Source organism: Bos taurus, chromosome 24 (genome assembly GCF_002263795.3).
Source record: "Bos taurus isolate L1 Dominette 01449 registration number 42190680 breed Hereford chromosome 24, ARS-UCD2.0, whole genome shotgun sequence".
Taxonomy (NCBI): Eukaryota; Metazoa; Chordata; class Mammalia; order Artiodactyla; family Bovidae; genus Bos; species Bos taurus.
In genome coordinates, this window is record NC_037351.1 from 23,658,573 (window position 1) to 23,679,959 (window position 21,387).

At 39.0% G+C, this 21,387-nt stretch overlaps 1 long non-coding RNA gene across 1 annotated transcript; it reads right to left on the reverse strand.

Moving 5' to 3' along the window:
• Positions 1-2,366: 2,366 nt before the first annotated feature.
• Positions 2,367-19,677, reverse strand: LOC132343764 (uncharacterized). The gene is made up of 3 exons (XR_009492705.1): positions 19,410-19,677; positions 6,776-6,979; positions 2,367-3,640 (listed from the first exon to the last, which is right to left on the reverse strand). It is a non-coding gene; the product is annotated as an uncharacterized lncRNA (long non-coding RNA).
• Between the last annotated feature and the right edge of the window lie 1,710 nt (positions 19,678-21,387).

Sequence of the window (21,387 nt, forward strand, 5' to 3'; positions counted from 1 at the left end):
GGATACGTACACACTAAATGTCTGGACACATGTGCCTCTGTATGCTGAGAGTTCTCCAGCCTTCTACTCTAACTCTGCCTGCTGACGTGCAGATGCACGTGCTTGATTATAACGTGATAAAGTATTCTAGGTAGCTTACTCAGATAAAACCCAATGCCACAAAGAAACTATTTTAAAATGGTGAGTCTTTATTGCCCTGTTGATAAAAAACAAAACATAACAAAAAAATATCTGGAGATAAGCAACCAGGTGCTGGATTAGTAGCCAATATATATTAAAGACTCCGGATGCCTTGTTCTCTCTCACTATGAAGAATTGCTGGCTACTTTTGATATTGCAGCTCACCATTCTGGGTCCAAGGGCTAGAGGAAGGGATGCCAAGAACTGAAGAAAAAGTATTATAGATACACATGCACTCATGTGTGCTAAGTCGCTTCAGTCATGTCTGACTCTTTGTGACCACACAGACCATAGCTTGCCAGGCTCCTCTGTCCATGGGATTTCCCAGACAAAAATACTGAAGTGGGTTCCATTCCCTTCTCCAGAGGATCTTCCTGACCCAGGGATCGAGCCTGTGTCTCCTGCGTTGCTGGTGGATTCTTCACCGCTGAGCCACTAGGGAAGCCATACACACACACACACACACACACACACACACACACACATCTATATATATATTAACTTTCTGTAATGTGGTTTTATCAGCTGCGGAATTGTGGTTCTTCTTGCTTCTTCTATCTGCCCTCTGCTGGAGGAGGCTAAGAGGCTTGTGTAAGTTTCCTGATGGGAGGGACGAGTGGTGGGAAAAACTGGGTCTTGCTCTGGTGGGCAGGGCCATGTTTGGTAAGGTTGGAATCCAATTCTCTATTGATGGATGGGGTTGGGCTCCCTCTCTGGTAGTTTTTTGACCTGAGGCGACCCAGCCTTCAGATTCATGGTGACCTCCAAGAGGGTTTACATCAAAAGGGACCTTCCCAGACTGCTGCTGCCAGTCCCACATTCCTGTGGTGAGCCCCTGCCAACCCACTCCTCCACAGGAGACCCGCCAACACTGGCAGGTATTTTGGTTCAGTCTTCTGTGGAGTCATTGCTCCTTTCCTCTGAGTCTTGGTGTGCGCAGGTTTTGTTTGTACTCTCCAAGACTGCGGTCTCTGCTTCCCCCAGTCCCATGGAAGTCTTTAATAAAATCCTGCTGGCCTCCAAGTCAGATTCCCTGGGGATTCCCAGTCCCTTTGTCAGGTCCCCAGGCTGGGAAGCCTGACATGGAGTTCCAAACCTTCACAACAGTGGGAGAACTTCTTTGGTATTTTGCTCTCCAGTTTGTGGGTTGGACTGGATGAAGCACAAGCTAGAAACAAAATTGCCAAAAGAACTAACAATAACCTCAGATATGCAGATGACACCACCCTAGTGGCAGAAAGTGAAGAGGAATTAAAGAGCCTCTTGATGAAGGTGAAAGAAGAGAGTGAAAAAGCTGGCTTAAAACTCAACATTCAAAAAACAAACAGCATGGCATCCAGTCCCATCAGTTCAGTTCAGTTCAGTTGCTCAGTTATATCCGACTCTTTGTGACTCCAGGGACTGGAGCACACCAGGCTTCTCTGTTCATCACCAACTCTCAGAGCTTGCTCAAACTCATGTCCATCAAGTCAGTGATGCCATCCTACCATCTCATCCTTTGTCGTCCCCTTCTCCTCCTGCCTTCAGTCTTTCCCAGTATCAGGGATTTTTCCAATGAGTCAGGTGGCCAAAGTATTGGAGTTTCAGCTTCAGCATCAGTCCTTCCAATGAATATTCAGGACTGATTTCCTTTAGGACTGACTGATTTGATCTCCTTGCAGTCCAAGGGACTCTCAAGAGTCTTCTCTGGTTCCATCCTTTTACGGCAAATAGATAGGGAAACAATGAAAACAATGACAGACTTGACAGTGACATTTCTTGCACTCCAAAAATCACTGTGGATGGTGACTGCAGCCTTAAAATTAAAAGACCTTGCTCCTTGGAGAAATGCAATGACAAACTCAGACAGCATGTTAAAAAGCAGAGACATTACTTTGCCAACAAAGGTCAGTATAGTCAAAGCTATCATTTTTCCAGTAGTCATGAACAAATGTGAGAGCTGGACAGTACAAAAGACTGAGTGCTGAAGAACTCATGCTTTTGAACTGTGGTGTTGAAGAAGACTGCTAAGAGTCCCTTGGAAAGCAAGGAGATCAAACCAGTCAATCCTAAATGAAATCAACCCTGAATATTCATTGGAAGGACCGATGCTGAAGCTGAAGCTCCAATATTTTGGTTATGAGCCAACTCATTGGAAAATACCCTGATGCTCAGCAAGATTGAAGGCAGGAGGAGAAGGGGATGACAGACGATGAGATGTTTGGATGGCATCACAGACTCAGTGGATATGAGTTTGAGCTAACTCCAGGAGATGGTGAGGGACAGGGAGGCCTGGTATGCTGCAGTCCACGGGGTCACAAAGAGTCGGACACGACTGAGCAGCTGCACAACAACAAGTTTATGGGTCACCAAAGTGGCAGGTATGGGATTTGATTTTATTGTGATTGTGCCCCTCCTACCATCTCACTGCAGGTTCTTCTTTGTCTTTGGACATGGGAGATCTTTTTTTTGGTAAGTTCCAGTATCTTCCTGTCGATGGTTGTTCAACAGCTAGCTGTGATTTTGGTGCTCTTGCAGGAGGAGGTGAGTGCATGACCTTCTACTCTGTCATCTTGAACCGAAAGCCCTACTATTATCTATCTCTATATGTATGCACTGCTGCTTTTCTTTCCCAGCACTTTTCAACTGCCAGCAGTTAGGAGCTATCCTCTTGCCCTAAACTTTCCAGTTATAGCAACTTTTACTACTATTAGAGGAAAGTGTTTCTGATCATCATTGCCTGGTTTTTTCTACCTAATAAAAATCACCATGCCCTGAAATTCTTGCAGCCATAAAAAAATTAAACCACAAAATGTTTAATACTAAAACAACGATAACCTATTCACATTCATTTTGCAAGATAAGTCACTCTATTTAAAAGCAAATAAAAACAGCAACAGCCCAAGCACTGTCTTGCCCCATAGCTTTGAAATGCATTGAATAATGAAAGAGGTTACGATGATGTCCACCTCTGAAAGCTCTGCATCTCTCCCTTGAATACACAATTAACACAAAGGTAATAATAGGCACGTACATATCTGGGAGTTCATAAAACCCACTTCACAGTCCAAATCAATGTCAACAAATTTCTCTCCTGTGAGATGAGCTCCTTTAGAATTTTGTTGGCTTGTCAGCTGTTTCATTAATATTTTATAACAGAAGGTAAATGTCTTGAGAATCCAAAATCATCACAAACTGCCCCAGCTTCACTCTATTGGTTATTATAATGTCATCAAAATCCTTTGATATATGTATAGAAACCTCCTTACAGGGGATGGTTTCTATTCTCAGTTTATACATATGCAGAAGGAAGAAAAGCTACAAAATTCAACTTCAATGCCATTGAAGGTTTGGAAGGCCGTTTTAGAAATCTGTGTACATTTTTGTCTTCTGGATGGTTCCCATGGTGAAGGGTATTCAGCACCTTTTTTTTCAGGCAACATCAACCCTCTTGAATTTTTCATCTTTTTTATCTGGCCTCCTGTTTACAAATTGATAAAGAAAATATTAAAATGGAATGAATATAAATAGCAGCTGTAGAATGTATTTTGCCAAGAATAAATCCTGTCTTAGAATTGCTAATGTATTAGAACTGTTTTACAGAGAAAAAAATGCTTTTTATGACATTTCCTACTCAGGAAAGATTCCTCTCCAGCTGCAGTTGAAACTTAGAACTGTGTATATACATACACATGTATATATATGTATGCAGATTAAAGTGAAAAATTAAGGCAAATAGAAATATTTCCTTTCAAATATGTGTCTTCATATCACAGGAGTCAAATAATTATTTGCTCACTAGAAGTGATATTTAGGAGATAATTCATAGTGAAAATTAATTTTTCATGAAGTATACATAGAGAGCTTTATTCTTCAAACATTTTACCTTAAAACATTACCATAAAGCTAAAACTGGGAAGAATGAACACATATATTGTTCACTTAGATTCAGTAATTGTTGTTACTGTATTGTTACTTTTGAACTTGCTCAGTGTGCATGTGCTTATGTCTTTATGTATAAATAACTTTAGCTATAAATTTGTGAGTTTGTGATGAGGAATTGAACTTTTTTTTGGTCTTCTGTTCACATTGGTATAGAGTCCTAGGGTACAATTAACCTCAGAAAACACCTAGAGGATACCTACAAGGTCAAATGGAGTGGTTTTACAATATAGTTTCATAAGGGCACATCTTAAAGAATTTCAAAAAATGTTAAAACTACATGCACTACTATTCTTACTCTCTAGAATATTAGCAATTTGCCGATGCTGCTGCTAAGTCACTTCAGTCGTGTCCGACTCTGTGCGACCCCATAGACGGCGGCCCACTAGGCTTCCCCGTCCCTGGGATTCTCCAGGCAAGAACACTGGAGTGGGTTGCCATTTCCTTCTCCAATGCATGAAAGTGAAAAGTGAAAGTGAAGTTGCTCAGTCGTGTCCGACTCTAGCGACCCCATGGACTGTAGCCTACTAGGCTCCTCTGTCCATATGATTTTCCAGGCAAGAGTACTGGAGTGGGGTGCCATTGCCTTCTCCGATTAGCAATTTATATCTTATCAAATATACACGAATCACAAAATATGAAGAAAGTTCTAAAGATTAAATAAGATACTTGTCATTTTTCATTTAGTTAATTCATTAAGGATACTACATTTTTGTTCTCATTGAAATGTCAATCAGTTTTTAGTGACAGCATGTAATAAAATATTTTATTTTATTTTTTTAAAATGTAGTTTAAATTTGAATTAAACTTATTAATTAACTAAATTAGAAATAAAGCTAGTTGAGTTCTAAATTAGCTTTATTTCAAGTCCTGTTTCTAGTGGCTATTGAACTTGCAAATATATATAAAACTAAAGGAAGAAAAGTTTCAATTACTGTACTTATTAAAAGATAAAGCACATTTTCTTTTTAATTTATTCTTGTTTAAATTTTTATTTTATATTGGCGTGTAGTAGATTAACAATGTGTTAGTTTCAGGTGTAGAGCAAGGTGATTCAGTTACATATATACCTGTATCTATTTTTTTTTCAAATTCTTTTCCCATTAGGTTATTACAGAACATTGAGCAGAGTTCCCTGTGCTATACAGCAGGTCCTTGTTGATTATCCATTTTAAATATATCAGTGTGTACATGTCAATTGCAAGATAATATACATTTTCAACCACATTCACCAATAATGAATGCAAAAATGTATGTTAGTTCAGCTAATGTATTTCCATACAATGCCAATGATTTGCTTTAGCAAGCTAATTGGAAGATGTTGGATTTTAATCACTTTACCAAATTGGTTAAAAATAAATTACCGAAATTCTTCATTTGCAAGATTAACGGATTAGAAAAGTCTATTTCCAAATGTTTTTGTTAACATGACCAAATGTGTAAATCTTTTATTTAGAGTTGAAATACTTAATATTTCATCAGCCACAAAATTCACCTAATGACAGTAACATTTTCAAACATCTATTTTCAGCATTCTCTTTTATTCTTAAGATTCTTTTGGAAAAGCAGCTATTTTTTTCAAGTATTGCTAAATAGCATGTCTCCCTTAAAGCAATAACTGTAACTATATATATAGTTATAACAGTTGACAGCCATATATATCATATAAAAATATGAAAAATTGGAACAAATGTATTTTTGTTAAACAAAAGAAATATATAACTCTTTAAGCTGAAAGACTGTTTTAAGTATTTCACTATTGGATAAACTTCAAACTCCTGTATGGTACAAAAGGTTTTCATGATCCCTCCTGATTTCTTTACAAGGTGTTCTAAAGATTCTATTTAAAATCATGTACAGTTGGCCCTCTGTTCTGTGGCTTCCACATCCTTGCGGATACAGTCAGCTATGATACTATGCCATTTTAAATAAGGGACTTAAGCATCTGCAGAATTTGTTTTCAGTGCGGGTCTTGAAACCAACTCCCTGTGTGTACCAAGGGTGATTCTTTTTGATCAATCTATTACTTCACAGTACACTGTGAATGAATGAATGATTTGAAACTGAATCAATAACTTAGAAGGCCACTATGAGATCCTACGTATCATATAATTTTTCATTCTTTTCTCTCAGGATACCTGACAGTCTCTTCATGACATGTATCCCAGTATCACTCTAAGTATTAGAAATAGGAATGTATCCATTATTTTTTTTCTTTCTTTTATCAGAAAAAGTTATAAATATGGACAACCTAATTTTTGTTTCCAGATCCTCAATATTTGATTTTGCATGTTCCCTGGGACATGTGTATCCTTTTTTTGGAGACCACAAGTATGAAAAATATTTCAAACTTGGGTGTGATTCAGTCTTTAGTGACAGGAGGTACAGTATGTCCTGAAGAACATCTATTTCAGGAAGTCTTACACTGGGTCAGGGTTCAAGAAGGCATCTTTCCAGAAGATCTGTCAGGACTAGCAGCAACCGGGCAGATCCAGCCCTTTGGAAAGAGGGCTGGGCAAAAAAGAGCAAGGATAGTCATTCAAAGAAATTGTGTTATGCTACGACTGAGTATTACACCAGGAAACTCATGGATTGGAAATCAAGATGAAAGCATCAGACAGAGCACCCTGAAAACCAGAAGCCAAGTGTGCATGTAGGGCTTGCCCTGGCATACCTGATCAGGCTTTAATTAACTCTGGAGAAGTCTGATGGGAGAGGAGTCGGGGGAGAATGAAGGAACACAGTAGCCATGACACGCCATTATATCCCAAGGATGACTCTGACTATTCCAAGACCCACTGGAGGTTGCAGTAGCAGCTGTGCTATACACTTCTTTCCTCAGTCAAGATTACTCTAAATTTGAAGGAGAGTATTATGCCTGCAGCATGTGAGAGAATGAACAAGAAGAGGCTGATTAAAATATAGACACTAAATGCACTAACATTTTGTAAGATATTATAAATGTTTGTGAGCCATTGGAAGGTAGTCTGGTGAAAGCTACCAACTCAGTCAAGCTTCATATTCAGTAAGACTATTAAGTTGTCATGGTTATCTTTATCTCTGTGTGTGTGCTCAGTTGCTCAGTCATGTCCAACTCTTTGTGACCCCATGGACTGTAGCCCGCCAGGCTCCTCTGTCCATGGAGTTTTTCAGGCAAGAGTACTGGAACAGGTTGTCATTTCCTACTCCAGAGATCTTTCCTACCCAGGGATCGAAGTTGCATCTCCTGCATTGCAGGAGGATTCTTTACCACTGCATCACCTGGGAAGCCATGGTACAGGGACTACTGGATAAAAAGGACTTCATATTTTGACTCGGATTTTGGACCTTCATACTTGCATGAAGTATGAAATTTACATCTTTCTTTGTTATGTAGAAAGTTATGTAAACTATCTCTCTGTAAATAGGGGGTGGATTTGAGATTTAGAAGGGCCAATGACAATGCTTTTGACTAAGGTAGGGCCTATACACATTTTGCCAAATGAGTCTTAATAATGGTTTTGATGAATTCAACTAAATCAGAGGATTGAGGGTGGTAAACAGGAAAAGAGTATAACTGTCCAAACTCTGCAGACTTGTCAAAATACCTTATTAGTAGAATGGGTTCCTTGATCACTATGAAGTTTGAAAGGAGTTCTGTACATAAGGATAATCTTTTTCAAATGTACTTTAGTCACCCAAGAGGCAGGAGCCTGTGTGCAAGGGTGAAAATATGTAGACCATGATTAAAACATTTATATCCATCTGAAGGAAGAAGTTGTATAAAATGCATTTGCCACACCTTGACTGGTCCATTAGGCAGTTAAAAATGCCTGGGAGCTGTACAAACAGGCATCCTTTGATTGTACTTTGAACAAGTGGAATAAATGAAGTAGGCACTTTTTATGGCCTTATTAATGTCACCCCACCAGTACTGATTCATGAAGGATATCATTTTGTCAGTAGACAAACGTTTACTGCATGCAGGTTTACTGCATGTACACTGGCAAGGAGTGAGGATTTTAGTCTCCAGAAGGACTGGGTTGTTATTTGGTCATAACCAAAGCTTTCTCTTTTTATCAAACTAATAATTGTTGAATTTCAGGTTTGGTTTTCCATATTTTGAGGTCAATTTCTGGGCTTCTCTGGACAGTTTTTTAAAATTATCATTGAGGGAACTATTCCCTTGGGCCATGACATCGAGATTTGGCTGCCACTGGTTCCTTTAAGGGCAGAATTCCTTGTGGAAATATCAGCAAGGTGATTTCCCCAGTTCCCAGACGGTCATGTTTAGAATGCCCTAGAATCTTAATAATAGCTGAAGCAGCAGGCAAAAGTACTGGGTCCAATAATTCTTATACATTAAGGACATTTACAATTTTATATCTGCTTCAAGTGAGAAAGACATGCTGTTTCCACAACATTCCAAAATCATGAGCTACATTGAAAGCACATCCAATATCAGTATAAATATTGGCAGCTTTGCTCTTGGCTAATGTGCAACCCATGTTAAGAGTGCTTAATTCAGCCTGTTGAGCCAAAGTAGACATAGGTAAAGATGTTGCATCAACAGTATCAAAAGGAATAGCAATAGCATACTGAACACAATATTTGCCATGTCACCTTTTAAACAAGAACCATCAATGATCCGAGGAATTTCCTGCAGATCAGCACAAGGAATCAGGAGATGATTCCTCAGCTTAAAGCTGTCATGAGGGGCTTCATCAGTGAAGAAGGGAGAAGAGTAGCTAGGTCAAGGTTTGATGTTGTTCAGTCACTAAGTCGTGTCCAACTCTTTGCAATCCCATGGGCTGTAGCACACCAGGCTCTTCTGTCCTCCACTGTTTTCCAGAGTTTGCTTAAATTCATGTCCATTGAGTTTTTGATACCATCTAACCAATTCATCCTTTCCTGCCCCTTTCTCCTATTGCCTTCTGCCTTTCCCAGCATTAGTATCTTTTCCGATGAATTGGTCCTTCCCATGAGTTGATCAAACTATTGGAGTTTCAGCTTCAGCATCTGTCCTCCTGAAGAATTTCAGGGTAGATTTCCTTTAGGATTGAATGGTTTGATCTCCTTACAGTCCAAGGGACTCTCAAGAGTCTTCTCCAGCACCACAATTCAAAATCATCAATTCTTTGGTTCTCAATCTTCTTTATGGCCCAACTCTCACATCTGTACATGACTACTGGAAAAAACATAGCTTTTTGACTATATGGACCTTTGTTGCCATAGTGATGTTTCTGCTTCTTAATATGCTATCTAGGTTTGTCACAGCTTTCCTTTCTAGGAGCAAGAGTCTTTTAATTTCATAGTTGTGGTTACCATTGCAGTGATTTTGAACTCCAAGAAAATAAAACCTGTCACTGTTTCCACTTTTCCCCCTTCTATTTGCCATGAACTTGTGGGACTGGACACCATACGTTTTTTTAATGTTGAGTTTCAAGCCAGTTTTTTCACTCTCCTCTTTCATCCTCATCAAAAGGCTCTTCAGTTCCTCTTCACTTTCTGCCATTAGAGTGGTATCATCTGCATATCTGAGGTTGTTGATATTTCTCCAGGCAATCTTTATTCCATCCTGTGATTCATCCAGTCCAGCATTTTGCATTATGTACCCTGCGTAGAAGTTAAACAAGCAGGGTGATGATATACAGCCTTGTCATACTCCTTTCCCAATTTTGAACTAGTTAGTCATTCCATATTGGGTTCTAACTATTGCTTCTTGACTTGCAAACAGATTTTTCAGGAGACAAGTAAGGTGGTCTGGTATTCTCATCTCTTTAAGAATTCTCCACGGTTTGTTGAGATCCAGACAGTCAAAGGCTTTAGTGTAAAGTCAATGAAGCAGAAGTAGATGTTTTTTTGAAACTCCTTTGCTTTCTCTATGATTCAATGAATGTCGGCAATTTGATCTCTGCTTCCTCTGCCTCTTTGAAACCCAGCTTGTGCATCTGGAAATTCTCAGTTCATATACTGCTGAAGCCTAGCTTGAAGGATTTGAGTATAATTTTGCTAGTATGTGAAATGAGCACAATTGTACTGTACTTTGAACATTCTTTGACATTGCCCTCCTTTGGGACTGGAATTGGAACTGACCTTTTCCAGTCCTGTGGCCACTGCTGAGTTTTCTAAATTTGCTGACATATTGAATGCAGCTCTTTAACAGCATCTTTTAGGGTTTTAAGTAGTTTGGCTAGAATCCCATCACCTCCTCTAGCTCTGCTTGAAGTAATCTTCCTAAGGCCCACTCGATTTCACACTTCAGGATGCAGGATGTCCGGCTCTAAGTGAGGGACTGAACCATCATGGTTATCTGGATCATTAAGACCTTTCTTGTATAGTTCTTCCATGTATTCTGCCACTTCTTTTCTTGTAATCTGTGTGATCACTTTTGCTTCTGTTAGGGCCTTACTCTTTCTGTCCTTTATCGTGCCCATCCTTGCATGGAATGTTCCCTTGGTATCTCCAATTTTCTTGGAGAGACCTCTAATATTTCCCATTCTCTTGTTTTCCTCTATTTCTTTGCATTGTTCATTTAAGAAGGCCTTCTTATCTCTCCTTGATAGTCTCTAGAACTCTGCATTCAGATGGGTATAAATTTTGCTTTCTTCTTTGCCTTCTGCTTCTCTTATTTTCTCAGCTATTTGTAAAGACTCCTCAGAGAATCACTTTGCCTTCTTGCATTTCTTTTTCTTTGGGGTGGTTTTGGTCATTGACTCCTGTACAGTATTACTAACCTCTGTCCATAGTTTCTTAGGAACTCTGTCTACAGGATATAATCCCTTGAATCTATTCATCACTTCCACTGTAGAATCACAAGGGATGTGATTTAGGTCATCTCTGAACGGACTAGTGGTTTTCCCTACTTTCTTCAATTTAAGCCTGAGTTTTGCAATGAGGAACTCATAATCTGAGCCATAGTCGGCTCCAGGTCTTGTTTATTTACTGAATAGAGTTTCTATATGACCTGCAAAGGACATAATCGATCTGATTTTGGTATTGATCATCTGTTGTTGACCATGTGTAGAGTTATCTCTTGGGTTGTTAGAAAAGGGTGTTTGCTATGACTGGTGTGTTCTCTTGACAAAACTCTGTTAGCCTTTACCCTGCTTCATTTTGTACTCCAAGGCCAAACTTGCTTGCTCTTCCTGGTTTCTCCTGACTTCCTACTTTTGCATTCTAATCCCTTATGATGTTCTTCTTTTTCCAGTTGTTTCAGGTGTAAAATTAGGTTGTCTATTTAATGTTTTTCTTGTTTCTTGAGGTAGGATCGTATTGCTATAAAGTTTCCTCTTAGAACTGCTTTCACTGCATCCCACTAGTTTTGAGTTGTTGAGTTTTCATTGTCATTTGTTTCTAGAAATTTTTTTGATTTCCCTTTTGATTTCGCCAGTAACCTGTTGGTTATTTAGAAACGTGTTTTTTAATCTCCATGTGTTTGTATTTCTTACAATTTTTTTCTTGTAATTGATATCTAGTCTCATAGCATTGTGGTCAGAGAAGATGTTTGATATGATTTCAATTTTCTTCAATTTACCGAGGTTTGATTTGTGACCCAAGATGTGGTTTATCCTGGAGAAAGTTTCATGTGCACTTGAGAAGAAGGTGTATTCTTCTGCATTTGGATGGAATGTCCTGAAGATTTAAATGAGATCCATTTCATCTAATGTATCATTTAAATCTTGTGTTTCCTTATAAATTTTCTGTTTTGATGATCTGTCCATTGGTATTAAAGTCTCCTACTATTATTGTGTTACTGTCCATTTCTCCTTTTATGTCCATTAGTGTTTGTCTTATGTATTGAGGTGCTCCTATGTTGGGTGTACAGATATTTACAATTGTTATGTCTTCCTCTTGGATTGATCCCTTGATCATTATGTAGTGTCCTTCCTTATCTCTTGTATCTTCTTTATTTTAAGGTCTATTTTGTCTGATATGAAGATTGCCACTCCAGCTTTCTTTTGCTTCCCATTTGTATGGAGTATACTTTCCGTCCTCTCACTTTCAGCCTGTATATGTCTTTAGGTCTGAAGTGTGTTCCTAGTAGACAGCATATATATGTGTTTTGTTTTTGTGTCCATTCAGCCAGTCTGTGTCTTTTGGTTGGAGCATTTAGTCTATTTACATTTAAAGTAATTATTGATATATATGTTCCTATTGCCATTTTCTTAATTGTCTGGGGTTGATTTGATAGATCTTTTTTCTTCTATTGTATTTCTTAACTATATAAGTCCCTTTAATATTTGTTATAAAGCTGATTTGGTGGTACTGAATTCTCTTACCTTTTGCTTGTTGAAAAGCTTTTTATTTTTCCATCAGTTTTGAGATCCTTGCCAGGTACAGTGATCTTGGTTGTAGATTTTTCCCTTTCAGGACTTTAAATATATCCTGCCATTCCCTTCTGGCCTGCAGAATTTCTGCTGAAAGATAACCTGTTAAGTCTATGGGATTTCCCTTGTATGTTACTTGTTGCTTCTCCCCTTATGCTTTTAATATTCTTTATGCTTAGTCTTTGTTAGTTTGATTAGTATGGGTCTTGGCATGTTTCCTTGGGTTTAACCCCTATGAGGAAAAGGACATCATTTTTTGACATTAGTTATAGAAGGTGATGTAGGTCTTCCTAGAACAGGTCAACTTCAGCTTCTTCTGCATCAGTGGTTGGGGCATAGACTGATTATTGTGATGCTGAATGATCTGCCTTGGAAATGAACAAAGATCACTGTCATTTTTGAGACTGCATGCAGTACTGAATTTTGGACTTTTTTGTTGACTATGAGGGCTACTCCATTTCTTCTAAGGAATTCTTACCTACAGTAATAGGATATAATCATCATCTGAATTAAATTCACCCTTTCCTATCCATTTTAGTCCAATGATTCCTAATATTTTGATGTTCAGTCTTGCCATCTTCTGCTTGACCACATACAATTTACAATTTACATCTTCTGCTTGACCACATACAATTTACAATTAGGTCCATTGATTTATGGACCTAATATTCCAGGTTCCTATGCAATGTTGATCTTTACAGCATTGGACTTTACCTTCATCACTAGACCTATCCACAACCGAATGGTATTTCTGCTTTGGCCCAGCCACTTCTTTCTGGAGCTATTAGTAATTGCCCTCTGCTCTTCCCCAGTATCATATTGGACACCTACTGACCTGGACCTGGAGGCTTATCTTTCAGGGTCATTTTTTTGTGTGTTTTTGTACTTTTTGCCTTTTCATTCATGGGGTTCTTGTGGCAAGACCACTGAAGTGGTTTGCCATTCCTTCTTCCAGTGAACTACATTTTGTCAGAATTCTCCACTTATGATCACTCTGTCTTGGGTGGACCTGCCAGGCATGGCTTATAGCTTCGCTGAGTTATGTAAGCCCCTTCGCCACAACAAGGCTGTGATCTGTGAGGTGTAGGGGGGTAGGGGGTGGGCGGCGGGGTGTGTGTGTGTGTCAAGGTTTCCACAATGTTAAAGAGTTGTGTGAGGAACAATTAACAAAAAGATTTCAAAGGAGACAAGCTGGCTTAAATACCCCAAAGGTAGTTTTCATCTACAGAAGGGAAAAGTGAATCCAATAATCAATATGCCTAATGGCAGGTAGTTTCCTCAAACTCTCCTTTAAAACCTTGAAGACTATGTCATTTGGTTCTTCCCGTAAAACTGGGTTGGGGTCATTTTTATTTTAATAAAACATACGGAGATTGGCTATAAGAGAGAAAACTGAAATCCAGTTTCAGCAGTAACCAACTGGTCTGAGAAAACCTCACACCTGCTTCTTAGCTTTGAAAAACTTAGGACACCATGAAGTCTATCTAGGTATAGCCCTTGTTTTGATAGCACATGCCCTAAATATCGAACCTAGGTTTGGTCAAACTGCAATTTTTCTTTGATGATCTTATGTCCCTTTAAAGCTAAAAGCTTTAGCAAGTGGATGCTGTATTTCTGTGAGAAGGCTTGAGAAGGAGAGCAAAGAAGCAAATCATCCACATATTGCAACAAAATCAAGCCACTGGGGAACTTTATATCATTCAGATCAGCCTTCAGGATTTGCAAAAAACAAAAAAGACTCTCAGTAAAACCCTGAAGCATTACTGTCCAGATGAATTGCTTTTCTTCCCAAGTGAAGGCAAAAAGATATTGGTGAGCTTTATCAAATGGAATACTAAAAAATGCATTGCATAATCAGTTACAGTAAAAAATTTACTTCTGGTAATTCCCATGGATGTTAGTAATGTATGAGGTTTAGGAACAATAGGGTATTAAGGGATAACAATGTTATTGCTCAGAAGTCCTAGACAAACCTCCACCCTCAGCCTGTAAGTTTTCTCACCAGTAAAAGAGAATAGGTACAAAGACCAGTACAATGGATAATGAGGTCTTGACACTAGTAATCTCCTATAATGGGTTTCTTTACTTATAGGGTATTGATTAATTTGGGAAGAGGTTTTGAGAAACCTATTTGAATCTTGATGGTAGATGCTCTGTGAGTTTGGCCAATATCAGTTAAAGATTGTGTGCATAAGAAAAATGGTAGTGAATGTAATAGGGACAAATGATTGGCGTTTTCAGAATCTGCTCAGTATCATCAGAGATGGAACAAATAAAATATGTCAAAGCTTCATTTCATTCACCTGATTGGTTACTTCGATAACTATCATCAGTTCCTAGAACCACTGTTCTCTTTTGGGATAAATTCCAGTATGATACTTCTCAAAGAATTCTTGGCCTAATAAATGAATCATGGGTGGAGAAACTAAGGAGAAAAGAATGTGTCTATCTCAAAAAACTTAAACGAATGGGAATAGGATCAGAGACAGGAACTTTGTGAGGTTCATTTTAGCTATTTGAACTGTTTCAATACTCTGAGGCAGGGGCTGCTTTATAGCAGTGGGGTTGAACATCGAGAGTGTGGCTCTGATATACATTAGGACTGAAAGAGATTCACCCCCAATTGGAGAAATGTTTCTCTGAATTGATTTAGAGAGAAGACTAGAAAGAGCTCTTGTAGTTTCTCAGAGCCCTATCATGGGGAATTGGAAAGACACTGGAAAGTATAGTTGGGGGGCTAAAAAGTGATGAAAGTGCTTACATTTGTAAAAATCTCATTTTCAATGTCCTCTTTGCAATAATAGTAGAAACTAGGAGGGTTTGGGTTTCATTTAGGAGCCTTCATTTACTGGAGTTGATGAGCAAGAGTTTTTGTGGTCTTCCTTTGAGATAAATCATTTAGACTGGGAGTGGGCTCATTTGCCAGATTAACTCAATCTGGAGTACACACAGTTTCCTATTCCATCCTGGTCTTTTTTACTAGAAGGAAAAGGTCATGGTTCAGTCCATTAATAAACATAACAATTAAAAGCTACCTAATTGTTTCCTTAAAAACTCTCTGAAGTGGATTGTGATATTCATGAACAGGATCATGAGATTCTTGCCTGCAAGCCTGAATTTTGTTCCAATCAACAGGCTCTTGAAAAGCCCTCAGAAGTGCTCAATAATGGAGCCTGCTGCTGCTGCTGCTGCTAAGTGGCTTCAGTCGTGTCCGACCCTGTGCAACCCCATAGATGGCAGCCCACCAGGCTTCCCCGTCCCTGGGACTCTCAAGGCAAGAACACTGGAGTGGTTGCCATTGCCTTCTCCGATAATGGAGCCTAGTCATATAATAATTCGTGGGCTGGTTTCCCAGTTGTAATTTGAGCCACCTTTCAGGATTTTCCCAATTAGCAGCTGTCATCCAATGCTAGGCCTGACTTTCACCAAGTATATGAACCAGTCGATATAAGTGAAGGAAAGCAGACTGATAAGTTTGAATGACTATATTAAAATCCTCATCAGATCTGGGAAGATCTTCAGTTACTTTGGGAAAATCTTTGACTATGGCTCATGGTTCAGCTTGAGTCCACGGAATACAAGAAATTAAGGGTTTCCCTTCTGGATCCCCATAAGACTTAATTTTAAAGGCACAGGTTCTGACAAGTTCAGAGGAAAAGTGAGTGGAAAAGAGTTTCTGAGAGAAAGTGAAGTTTGACAGGATAATTAACTTGGGGAAGCTGAGTATAGAGAAGGCGTAGATAGTGGGGAAGGGAAGGAGAAAGAGGGAGCCAGAGGTGAGTCTGAGGGCAAGGAGCTGAGAAAGAGACTTAAGATGGTGAGGGAGGCACAGCCTGAGATAGAGAAGCCAAGGAAAAAGAACTTGCAGCCTTGGGGTCAATTTTATTTTCCTTTAATAGTTTGCTTGCCTCAGTTAATCTCAAAATCTTTTGCAGAGAGGCAATCGTAGGTTCCTGATAACTTTGGGAAGCTTCGAAAAACCAACTGAAATAAGCATCCCACTCAGTCCTGGAAATGTCTGAGCTTCTGAAGTCCAACTCGGCTTTAAGGAAATTAAGTTTGTGCATTTCAAAAATTTCCCATAATGGCTATTGATATTCTAAATTATGTTTGGTCTCCTTTGTCCATTTTGTTGAAGGCACTCATCAGGAATGACTGCTGCTTTTAAAAATAAAATCGGCCAAGTCCCCATAGGGGAGCACCCTTAAAATATTTATATAACTTGGATCTCTTTTCTCAGACAGTTTTCTCTAAAGAACAATTTTCAAATAGCTCAAACAATTTACAGCTCAAACAGCTCAATTCAAACCAGCTAATCTCAGCCAGTTCTAAAGAGACAGCTTGGTCCTGGAGAAGTCAGGCCAAAGGCTTTTTTCCCAGCCAGTTTTCAGAGAATAGCCCTATCCAAAATTATAGGCCAAGGCTGAAAAACCGGCACAGATTCAGAGAAGTAGCCCCTGCTCCAGAAGGAAAGTGAAAAGCATTTTCAGACAGCTTTGGTTGAAACAGTCTGATTTCAAAATCAGATCAAAGTGCCAAATGAATACTTGCTTACAGAACAAGGCCTTATCTAGAAAAATAAAACCTTATAATAGATCCCAAACAAAGCCTGGAGAGTTCCAGAAGCAGAGGATGGAGCTTGGATCCAAAAGAAAGAGGTACCTTGGAAATTCAGGGCTGGAGAGACAAGCAGTGAGCAGCAACGGGCTCAATCGTGAGCACCAGGCCTGTGTTCTCACTAGGCTCAGAGCTGTCGGGGGTCTTCTCCATCCCTTGCAGGGGCCACCAAATGTAGACCTAAAATAAACAGCCTGCTAGGTATGTCTCTAGCAAAGATGACTTTATTTGGGATCAGTAGAGATTTACAGTTTGGAATCTACAACCATGACAAGTGAAAGTGTTAGTCACTCAGTCATGTCCAACTCTTTGCAACCCCACCAGACTCCTGTGTCCATGGGATTCTCCAGGCAAGATTGCTGGAGTGGGTTTCCATTCCTTTCTCCAGGGGAATCTTCCCCACCCAGGGATCAAACCCGGGTCTCCTGGATGCAGACAGTTTCTTTACTGACTGAGCCATCAGGGAAGCCCTGGTGACAAGGTACAGGTTAGCTGCAGCCGCACAGCAAAGAAAGAACACTTATATAGAGAGGGAAAGGGAGGTGGGATGATTTTAGTAAACAAAGACCGCATGGCTTTTTATTGGCTGAGTCCTTGCAAGGAAGGAGGAGTCTTTCTTCTTCCCGTTGGGCTCTAATATCATCCCAGGATGTGAGAGCTTCCCTTTCTGATCTCCCAACTCTGTTTAACTGAGGTTTGTGTCTGCTAATTTTTTGCAAATTAAAAATTGGCTTAAAGTGTATACTTTATGTTAAGTACTCTTATCACAAAAATAATAATAACAACAAATAAAGAGGGCAAGGGGAAATGTATATAGGTGGTGGGTATATTTATGACAAACATCGTGATGGTTTCATGGTGTACATGTGTCTCCAAATCATTACTTGTATGCATTAAATAGGAATAGCCTTTTGTGTGATGATCATACTTTAATAAAGTGTATTTTAAAAAAAAGAACTTAATGTGATACAGCACAAAAAAATGATAACTTTGACTAATAAATATATTGGTTCATTGGAAAACAACAGAATATTTACCTAATATAATGAACTTCTACCTAATGGTGGTAGACGTCTGCTTAATTAATAAAGAAAATGTATACCTGTGGCAGATTCATTTTGATATATGGCAAAACCAATAGAATATTGTAATGTTAAATAAAATAAAATAAAAAAAAAATCCTGAGGAAAAAAGAAAGAAAATGGAGAAAACACAGACATACAAAGTAAGAAATGGCATAAAGGTAGTAACATTGAAATAGAAGAAGCATTTAATAAAATATTGAAAGAGGATTCTTTGAAAGCCTCTATGAAAATAAATTTGAACTCCTGGTTTAAATTAATATATATAGGAAAATAACTTTTAACAAAACTGATCTTTTAGAGATAAAAATCTTAGCACATGAATTTCTGTAGAAGGAATTTTAAACATTACTAAGAAACTACTGTACAATAAAGGGCATCCCTGGTGGCTCAGGGGTAAAGAATCTGCCTGCCGATGCAGGAGATGTGGGTTCGATCCCTGGTTCAGGAAGATCCCCTGGAGAAGGAAATGGCAAACCACTCCAGTATTCTTGCTTGGGAACTCCCATGGACAGAGGAACCTGGTGGCTACAGTTCATGGGCTTGCAAAAGAGTCAGACACGACTTAGTGACTAAACAACAACTCTACAATAAAGCACCCAGTCCAGTCAGTTTCCCAAAAGAAACCTACAAACTTCTGAAGAACAGATAATCACAATGCCAAATAAAATGTTTTGAGTGGGGTAAATGAAGAAATATGTCCCAACTTTTTTTGAAGCTAGTTTAAAATCAATAATTAAACCAAATAAAGATAGCACAAAAAGTTACAAATCAGTAAATAGAATGTTCATTACCCACTGTATGGCCTGGTGGTCTACAGTTGAAAGAGTCGTAAAAAGTCAGACATGACTGAATGACTAAGGGTGTGCTCGCACACACACACACATACATACACACATACGCATAATGAAAGGTAAATGGTATTTATTTCAGGAAAGCAAGGTTGGTTATTTATGTAGATTAGATATAAATATAGACATAGACATATGTTAGGTAAAGAGAAATAGTCCTACTCTCCCTTCTCTTGCCTCTCTGTTGTTTAGTTATTCAACACGTATTGGAGGTATTACCTAATGTAATCTGATAAAAGAAAGCAGTGAGACATCTGAATTAAAAAGAAGTAAAAATTCCCTATTCGCAAAGATACAATAGTAAACTAGAAAACATGAAAGAATCAATTATCATATTGTCAAACACAAAAAATGAGTAACGTAGCAAGGTGTACTCTATCAGATCTAGTCCCTTAAATCTATTTCTCACTTCCACTGTATAATCATAAAGGATTTGATTTAGGTCATACCTGAATGGTCTAGTGGTTTTCCCTACTTTCTTCAATTTAAGTCTGAATTTGGCAATAAGGAGTTCATGCTCTGAGCCACAGTCAGCTGCTGGTCTTGTTTTTGTTGACTGTATAGAGCTTCTCCATCTTTGGCTGCAAAGAATATAATCAATCTGATTTCGGTGTTGACCATCTGGTGCTGTCCACATGTAGAGTCTTCTCTTGTGTTGTTGGAAGAGGGTGTTTTCTATGACCAGTGCATTTTCTTGGCAAAATTCTATTAGTCTTTGTCCTGCTTCATTCCGTATTCCAAGGCCAAATTTGCCTGTTACTCCAGGTGTTTCTTGACTTCCTACTTTTGCATTCCAGTCCCCTATAATGTAAAGGACATCTTTTTTGGGTGTTAGTTCTAAAAGGTCTTGTAGGTCTTCATAGAACCATTCAACTTCAGCTTCTTCAGTGTTACTGGTTGGGGCATAGACTTGGATTACTGTGATACTGAATGGTTTGCCTTGGAAACAAACGGAGATCATTCTGTCATTTTTGAGATTGCATCCAAGTACTGCATTTCGGACTCTTGTTGACCACTCTATTTCTTCTAAGGGATTCCTGCCCACAGTAGTAGATATAATGGTCATCTGAGTCAAATTCACCCATTACAGTCCGTTTTAGTTCGCTGATTTCTAAAATGTCGATGTTCACTCTTGCTATCTCCCATTTGACCACTTTCAATTTGCCTTGATTCATGGACCTAACATTCCAGGTTCCTATGCAATATTGCTCTTTACAGCATCAGACCTTGTTTCTACCACCAGTCACATCCATAACTGTGTATTGTTTTTGCTTTGGCTCCATCCCTTTATTCTTTCTGGAGTTATTTCTCCACTGATCTCCAGTAGCATATTGGGCACCTACTGACCTGGGGAGTTCCTCTTTCAGTATCCTATCATTTTGCCTTTTCATACTGTTCATGGGGTTCTCAAGGCAAGAATACTGAAGTGGTTTGCCATTCCCTTCTCCAGTGGACCACATTCTGTCAGACCTCTCCACCATGCCCGCCCGTCTTGGGTGGCCCCACAGGGCATGGCTTAGTTTCATTGCTGGTTTTAGAAAAGGCAGAGGAACCAGAGATCAAATTGCCAACATCCGCTGGATCATAGAAAAAGCAAGAGAGTTCCAGAAAAACATCTATTTCTGCTTTATTGACTATGCCAAATCCTTTGACTGTGTGGATCACAATAAACTGTGGAAAATTCTGAAAGGGATGGGAATACCAGACCACCTGACCTGCCTCTTGAGAAACCTATATGCAGGTCAGGAAGCAACAGTTAGAACTGGACATGGAACAACAGACTGGTTCCAAATAGGAAAAGGAATGCAAAAGTAGGAAGTCAAGAAACACCTGGAGTAACAGGCAAATTTAGCCTTGGAATACAGAATGAAGCAGGGCAAAGACTAATATACTTTTAGTATATTTTTCTCAAGGCTGTATATTGTCACCCTGCTTACTTAACTTATATGCAGAGTACATCATGAGAAACATTGGGCTGGAAGAAGCACAAGCTGGAATCAAGATTTCCAGGAGAAATATCAATAACCTCAAATATGCAGATGACACCACCCTTATGGCAGAAAGTGAAGAGGAACTAAAAAGCCTCTTGATGAAAGTGAAAGTGGAGAGTAAAAAAGTTGGCTTAAAGCTCAACATTCAGAAAACGAAGATCATGGCATCTGGTCCCATCACTTCATGGGAAATAGATGGGGAAACAGTGGAAACAGTGTCAGACTTTATTTTTTGGGGCTCCAAAATCACTGCAGATGGTGACTGCAGCCATGAAATTAAAAGACGGAAAGTTATGACCAACCTAGACAGCGTATTCAAAAGCAGAGACATTACTTTGCCAACAAAGGTCCGTCTAGTCAAGGCTATGGTTTTTCCAGTGGTCATGTATGATTGTGAGAGTTGGACTGTGAAGAAAGCTGAACACTGAAGAATTGA